The following is a 7,794-nucleotide window of genomic DNA, read 5'->3' on the forward strand; positions in this document are numbered from 1 at the left end:
ATTGCTTTCCATCTTGTCTTTTTTTCTTTACTCTGTTTGTCAAGGGTGAGCATGCATTGATAGCCACAGCCTGTCTTTGTTACTATTTATGTTCTGCTGTTACTGATTCTGTTCTGCTGCATGTTTTAAATGGACATAGAAAGGTATTATTCCTTGATCATCAGTAGTTGACGTGAGGGCTGCAGAGAACAATTGGCAACTTTTGATTTTAGAATGGACTGTCCGTTTAACCCTTTGTTGGATTACAAAGTAATTCAGTTGGAAACACTTGTGTATGTTTTTGCAGCCCCTAAATCTAAGACTACAATTCCTTTGATGCTTAGTCACTAGGTGAACTTTTGACACAGGTGTTGTGCATTGGCTAAATCAAGTGATGTTGTTTAAACCCATAAAACCACTGCATTCACTTGTCTGCTTTATGCCTGAAGAAGGTCTATGAGAATAAACTGTTTTTTTGCACAGTGTTTGAGTGTGCGGATGCTGTTATTTTGCACTCTATTGATACTCTTCAATTCCAGCACCTCAGCAAAGTCTGATCACGGATAAGCGATGGTATTTTCACTAGTTGGTTGGATTACAAAGTAATTCAGTAAAAGGAATGTTGCACCTTCAAATAAAACAAAGTAAATGAAATTATCTCGACACACTTCACATAGCCTATTAAAAAGCCTAAAAGTAGAAAAAAAGATACATTAAGAAATGTATAAAACCATCCAATCTGAACAAGCAATAAAGGGGTTTAGTACACCATGCTAACAAGGTGGGCTACTCATTTTGATATGAAGCCTTAGGGAATTTGGCTAACCGTGACCTTCACTTTCTTTCTGCCGTCTGTGTCCTCTCTTGTCGTGTACAGCTCTACAGGCCAGGTCTAATCAGTGCAAATGTATTTGTCTGTGGGTGTGTTTGAAAGAGACAAATTCCTGGCGCCTGTAACACTGTTAAACTATTATCAATGTTTACCACCTCATTCTGGCAGCAGTTTGGCTGTCCAATCAATTGCCCCTGACCCTTCTCAGTGATTCTTTTCTCCGGTGTAATTCTGCAGAGTGCTCAGTGTCTACGGCATGCGTGGCCTTCATTAGGCTGATGGAGTCCCCCCAAGCTCAACCCCACCCTCCACCTCCTCTTGGCCATGCCTTCCTAATGCTAATGAGAGAGGATCAACCTCTCCATATCAACACACTGTTATAAATGCATGGATATCGTAAGGTAAATGAAGAAAAACCTAAACTGAAGTTAGTGATTCAACTCTGTTCTTTTGTTGTGCAACAGTATCAAGTTGTAGATAGATACATTTAAATGATGTGGTTTAAAACTCTAATTTTGCCGTCTCATCTGTCATTTTCTACATTACAAACACCAACAGGATTTGCATTTAATTTACATTTTTGTTTCCGTAGTGTAGTGGTTATCACGTTCACCTCACATTTACATTTTTGACATTTAACATACAAAGTTAATTTGTCTAAAGTAAGTGAATCATCTACAGTATAAGTCATAATAAGACAAATCTGTGCTAAGACCAGGAGCCCTTGACAGTCAAAATGCCAGAACAAGGAAGGATTACTTTTCTTATTGATTTTTCTTTTCTTTTTTTTCTTTTTCTTTTTTTTTTACAGTAGAGGAACTGTATCTGGCCCCTCATGGAGGAGCTGGCCCCCAATGGAGGAGTTGTGTTTAAGTGCAGGTAGGCTGTCGACTGATTATGTTGAGAGACAGAGACAGAGAGCTTGGAGCATTAGACGATGTGAGACACAAACAGGCAAATGTCCTGTTTACTTCCTGCCATCCGTCATCAGTAAAGTACCCCTGTCCAGGAAGGCTTGGCTTGATGGTTCAGTGATGGTCATTATCAGATAAGATGTTTGCCTTGACTGCCTCCATAAATCTATGAATAGCCTCGGGTTTATTAGATGGAATTTTGACTGCCTCTTAATAATTGATATGAGTTCTGGGATTCTTTGTGGTTTATAACCATTTATAATCAAGGTATTGATTGGCATGTTATTTTGGCCAGTTTTCCTGTAAGAGAAAAGAGTAAATACTACAGTATATGAAACCAGTTCGGCATGGTAAATCACCTAAATCTACTCTGTACAGTTTGAGGGATGTTTATCTAATTGCAGCATTAATAATCAACACACCACAATCTGTTTTTCCATTTCAATTTCTGAAACAAAATAAAATCTGAAACAATACTGAATATCTGGCTGCAGAGCCATGTGCAGCCCAAAAGCCATTTGAACTTTTGCCATTTGAAAAGCATGAGTTGAACTTTCTTGGACATTTAACACCAGGTGGCAAAAGTGGCTGGAAACATTAATGCATCAGTGCATCAGGTAAATAAGGCAGCAGAGCCCGTAATACAAGCCTGCATGAACTAATAATCCATCTTCTCTGTACCCTCTCCTTCCCCTCTCCTTCACCACTGGCCGGATCTCTCCCTCTCTCTCTCTCTCTCTCTCTCTCTCTCTCACTCTCTCTCTCTCTCTCTCTCTCTCTCTCTCTCTCTCTCTCTCTCTCCTTCGCTCGCTCTGCAATAAGGTTGTGCATGGGCAGCAAAGGCAGTATTTTGCCGGTAGCTTAGATGAAAGAGAGACAGAGCACAGGAAAATGCAGGCGATATAAGGAGGGATGATCTCATGTCTTAACTCTTTTCCTCTCTCCATCTCTGCTGTTACAATACCTAGCTCAATATCACTGTCTCACCATCGTTCACTGCGACTGTTGGAGAGTAATGTTAGTTTGAGGACGTCTAAGGCGGAGGTAGGTACCATGGGTGGAGGTGCTGTATGGTCATTATTAATTGTATAATTAATAATGTTAAGAGTGTTGTATTGACAAGTCCAGGACAGGTAAGGCAACATTTAGTGAAGCATAAACTGTCGTCAGTGGAATCATTTCCTTTGTTGTCTTTATCGAGTGTGAGGAAAGAACTCAGTTGGTTGTCCTTGTGTGCAGCAGAAAAGCCAGTGGAGGTTTCAGACTGTGACAGAGCTTCTAGGGGCCACACCCCACCGAGGTAGATGGAGGTGTGTCACGCACAGAATTATTTTTTTCCTCTGCGATAAATGAAAATGAAATGTTACTTAAAATGTAAAGTATTCAGTAGAATTCACCATTAACTCTGATCGTCAGTGACTTTCACAGGGTGCCACCGTTCACATTGGTGTTACATGTGAAGGGCTTTCCACGTGGTGTGATTGATAGATGCAGTGGGATGAGAGAGTGAGAGAGAAGGATGAGAGAGGGGGGGGGAGACAGAGAGAGAGAGAGAGAAAAAGAGAGAGAGAGAGAGAACTGATTAAAAAGCACTGATTAAAAGCAGTGTCTGAAACGTAGGTGGGTGGTGGTCTCTCTGGGGGTGATAGAAAGAAGCTGTTATCATCATGTTAAATGAAGGCGGCACCATTGTTTATATGAGTTGCTGTGCTCTTCTATCCTCCTGTAATTGGCAAGCAGTGCATTATAATGTAAAAAGCTTTTCAAGTGGCCATTCAGCTCTTTTGCTAAGTTATTGATAGTGAATGAGTGGGCAGAGACAGCTAATGGAGAGGCACTTAGGCACCTAAGGCAGGTACTCTACTTAAGCACCGGCTACTCTCCACTGCACTGAACATACTGTAATTACACATAAAAGCAGGGCCCCGGTGAAAAGGTGTTGAGCTATCTGATGGCTGTGGTATTTTGCCCTCTATGAAGACCATTCCTCTCTCCGTTGCATGTAGGCCAAATGATTCAGTGATATTTAAGTATTTACTATGGCATTATAAAGCTGTTAAAGCACTTCCAATCACATTGTGACGGATCAGACTGATAGCACACAAATGCAGACACAGACAGAGACAGATAAGAGTAAAAACCCAATCCGGGGGTATTTATTAGTAGCAGGGAGTAGCAGGTGGGATGGTTGTTAGGCAGGTGGGGGGTCAGGCAGGCGGAATGGTCGGCAGGCAGGCAGGGGGTCAGGCAGGCGGAATGGTCGGCAGACAGGCAGGGGGTCAGGCAGGTAGGATGGTCGGCAGACAGGCAGGTGGGATGGTCGGCAGACAGGCAGGGGGTCAGGCCGGTAGAACTGGCAGGCAGGACTGGTAGGACAGGCAGGCAGAAGGGTAGGTAGTAGGACTGGTGGGGCAGGTAGGCAGGAGGGCAGGTAGTAGGACCGGTGGGGCAGGAGGGCAGGTAGCAGGAGTCAGGTCGGGGTTCTGGAGGCAAAGGACTAAAGGGTAAGTAGGAGACTAGTACTGGTGGAACAGTAAGTAGGCAGGGGAGCTATAAGCATGACTTAAGTTAATGTAAGTTGAAGCTACGATCAGGCAGAATGGTGAAGGCTGGACCGGGTCTTTATGGAGGACTAATGATGTGTAATGAAGAACAGCCGACACGCTGCACACCTGACTCAACTCCTGCCAATTAGAGAGAGAGAGAGAGAGAGAGGGAGAGAAAGAGGTACTGCCAGCTACCTCGAGGTAGAGGGCGTGATAGTACCCCCCCCTCTACGAGCACCACCTGGCGCACATCTAGGGTGGTCTAGGTGCTCCCTGTGGAAGGTGGAAATGAGCGAGGCGTCCAGGATCTGACGGCGAGGTACCCAACTGTGCTCCTCAGGACCGTACCCCACCCAATCCACTAATCCCCGACCCTGATGGGCGCACGTCCAGGATCCGCCGGACAGTGTAGGCTGCATGGTCGTCGATAATCCTGGGCGGGGGAGGAACGGGAGTGGGGGGAGCCAGTAAACTGGTGGTGACCGGTTTAATCTTGGAGACGTGAAAGGTGCAATGGATGCGCATGGAACGGGGTTACCAGAGGTGAACAGCAGAGCGGGTGATCACCCTGCTGATCGGAAACGGGCCTATGTATTTGGGGGCCAGCTTGTGGGATTCCACCCTGAGGGGTAAATCCCGGGTGGAGAGACAAACCTTCTGTCCCACCTGGTAGCGGGGTGCAGGAACCCGATGACGGTCAGCCTGGCGTTTGTACCTAGCTACGGAGCGGAGCAGGGTGGTGCATGCCTTCCTCCAGGTTTGACGTTAACGGCGGATGAAATGTTGGGCCGAGGGTACCCCAACCTCCTCCTCCTGGTCAGGAAAGAGAGGCGGCTGGTATTCGAGGGCACACTGGAACGGTGAGAGAAGTGTAGAGGAACTGGGAAGATAGCGCCGGCGAGAGAAGAAGGCACAGGGGTGCAGCTTGCCGTCAGCTGCAGACCTCTGGGAGAGAACCGCTCCAGCACCCGTGTCCGAAGCGTCCACCACGAACTGCAGGTCTGGGTCAGGCTGGATAAGAACAGGGGCGGAACTGAAGCGCTCCTTGAGGTTCCTGAAGGCCCTCCCAGCTTCCACAGTCCACCGAAAGGGAGTGGCGGTAGAGGTGAGGGCAGTGAGAGGGGCAGCGATGCGGCTGTAGTTCCGAATAAAACCGAGGAACCGAGGACAGGTCGGGGGACTCAGGAAGAGGTGGTGTCTTGGTGGTGATAGGACCCTGGGCAGCATGTAGACAATGGGTGAGGCAGTGAGAGCTCCAAGAAATAATTTTGCCCGTGGGCCAGTCAATGTGGGGGCTGTGGATCTTTGAGCCAGGGAAGCCGAGTACCAGAGGTGTGAGGGGACAGGTGATGTGGAACCTCAACTCCTCCCAGCTGCTGGGCTACATCCACATCCATGAAAGTTTCATCTGCGCCGAGTCTATGAGAGAAAAGGGCTGGGATTGGCCGCGCCACAGGAGGTGGGCTTGAAGTTGAGGACGAGAGAGAAGGGAAGTAAGGCAGGTTTGGCTCGAACGTATCTCGTCACCTACAGACGAGCCAGCTCTTTTAGTGGACGGAGGGGACAAGAGGAGAGAAAATGACCAGTAGGCATGCATTGGAATTGACTCGGCAAGCTCGTTCTTCATGCGTTAAGTGAGTCCGGCCGAGTTGCGTAGGCTCAGGCTCGGAAACCTCTGTGCATTCTCGGGAGGACCCGGCATAGGGCAGGAGTGACGACCTGGGCAGAGCTGACGGAGGAGTGGAAGTAAACATGGCTCGGTGGTCAGGCCTTTCCCTGCGGCTCTCCTGAAGCCGGTTATCAATGTGTATAGCCAGGGTAATAAGTTGCTCATGGTTCCCTGGTTCATCCCGGGTAGCTAGCTCATCTTTCAACCTGTCGCTGAGAGTGTGCGGAAAAGAGCTCTGGAGAGCCTCGTCGTTCCACCCTCTCTCCGTAGCGAGAGTATGGAACTCGATAGCTAGCTCAGCCACACTGCGGGAACCCTGACGGAGAGAATGAAGGCGCCAGGCGGCGTCCCGACCAGCGACAGGATGGTTAAAAACCCTCCAAGATAACCTCGTAAGAAGCATAGGCGTCCGTCCGTCTGTCTCTCCCAGACCGCCGCAACCCAGTCGAGAGCGGGACCCTTCAGAGGCCCAATGACGTAAACAATGTGGGCTCGGTCAGAGTTAAAAGCATGGGGTTGCAGTTCAAATAAGAGGAAGCACTGCAATAACAAAGGGCGACAGGAACCAAGATCGCCACTATAGCGCTCAGGGAGTGGAACAGAGGGCGGAGGGTGGGATGGTTGGTGAACTGGCACAGAAGGACCCGGAGAAGGTCCTGGGGGGCTGAGAGATGTGTCAGAACCGGCAACAGTGGAAGTAAGTCTCTTAAAGTCTTTACTCATCTACACAACTGCCACCTCCAGTTGGTCATAGAGAATTGTCCTCAGAGCGCCAGAAGTTTAAGGTTGGCATTGTGGGTTTCATATAATTAGGCTGGATGTGATTAAAGAGATACACTATATGGACAACAGTATTGGGACACCCGAAGATCACACCCATAATATGTGCTTGTTGAACTTCTCATTCCAAAACCATGGGCTCTCGCGTGAGACCGCTTCGTCCTGTTCGTCCTGTTTGTCCTGTTGCATTTCCCGTAGTTGTCTTTCCGGGTTCAGAGCACGCTGGCGTCCGCGTTGGGACTGCCGCTTCTGTTCCCGGTCCTGTCTCCTGTCTTTTTGTATCCTGTCTTTTTGTATCCTGTCCTGTCTCTTTTTGTATCCTGTCTTTTTGTATCCTGTGACCTGTCTTATCCTTTTTGTATCCTGTCCCGCCGACCTCCGCTGCCTTCCACCCCGCCATCTCCTGCCTCTCACCGCCTTCACTACCGGACTGCAGTACTCACCGCCTTCACCACCGGACTGCAGTACTCACCGCCTCACCGTTCCTGTCCCCCGGCTCTGTGTTGCCGACCGACCCGCTGCGCGCCGCTCTCAGACATCGCTGGCCCGGCCGTGCTGTGCTACTACCCTCGTCCCGGGAGGTAGCCACCGCTCCCTCCCCGGTTCGGGGGTTGCCATCTCCGCAGGTGAGTGTCGGTCCTTCCCAGCCTTCACTCACTGCTGCGCGATTTGGTCGCTGGCATGGCACGGCTAGGCTGGCCGGCCGCGCGGGTTCGGTCCCAGGCTGGCAATACTGACGACAACGGCAACGGCGGCACCGCCTGTCGTTTTGCCCTGGACTCCCGGCCATCCCACCTGCCCCCACCTCCCCCTGCCCTTCTCTCGTCTCACCTACACTCTGCCGCCGCCACATCCATTGAGGCTCCCAGCAACACCAACACCGGACTCTATACCACCCCCCCCCCTCCCCGTTCGCTGACTCTGTGTTCCATGTTACTCGTTGTTGTTACTTGTTGTTTTTGTGTCTCCCATATATGTGTATCCTATATTGTCAGCGTCTTTGAGCATTGGAAAAGCGCTATATAAATTTAATTAATTATTATTATTATTATTATTATTATTAATATGGAGTTG

Source organism: Nansenia antarctica (assembly GCF_963989245.1).
Source record: "Nansenia antarctica genome assembly, chromosome: 4".
In the NCBI taxonomy this organism is placed as follows: Eukaryota; Metazoa; Chordata; class Actinopteri; order Argentiniformes; family Microstomatidae; genus Nansenia; species Nansenia antarctica.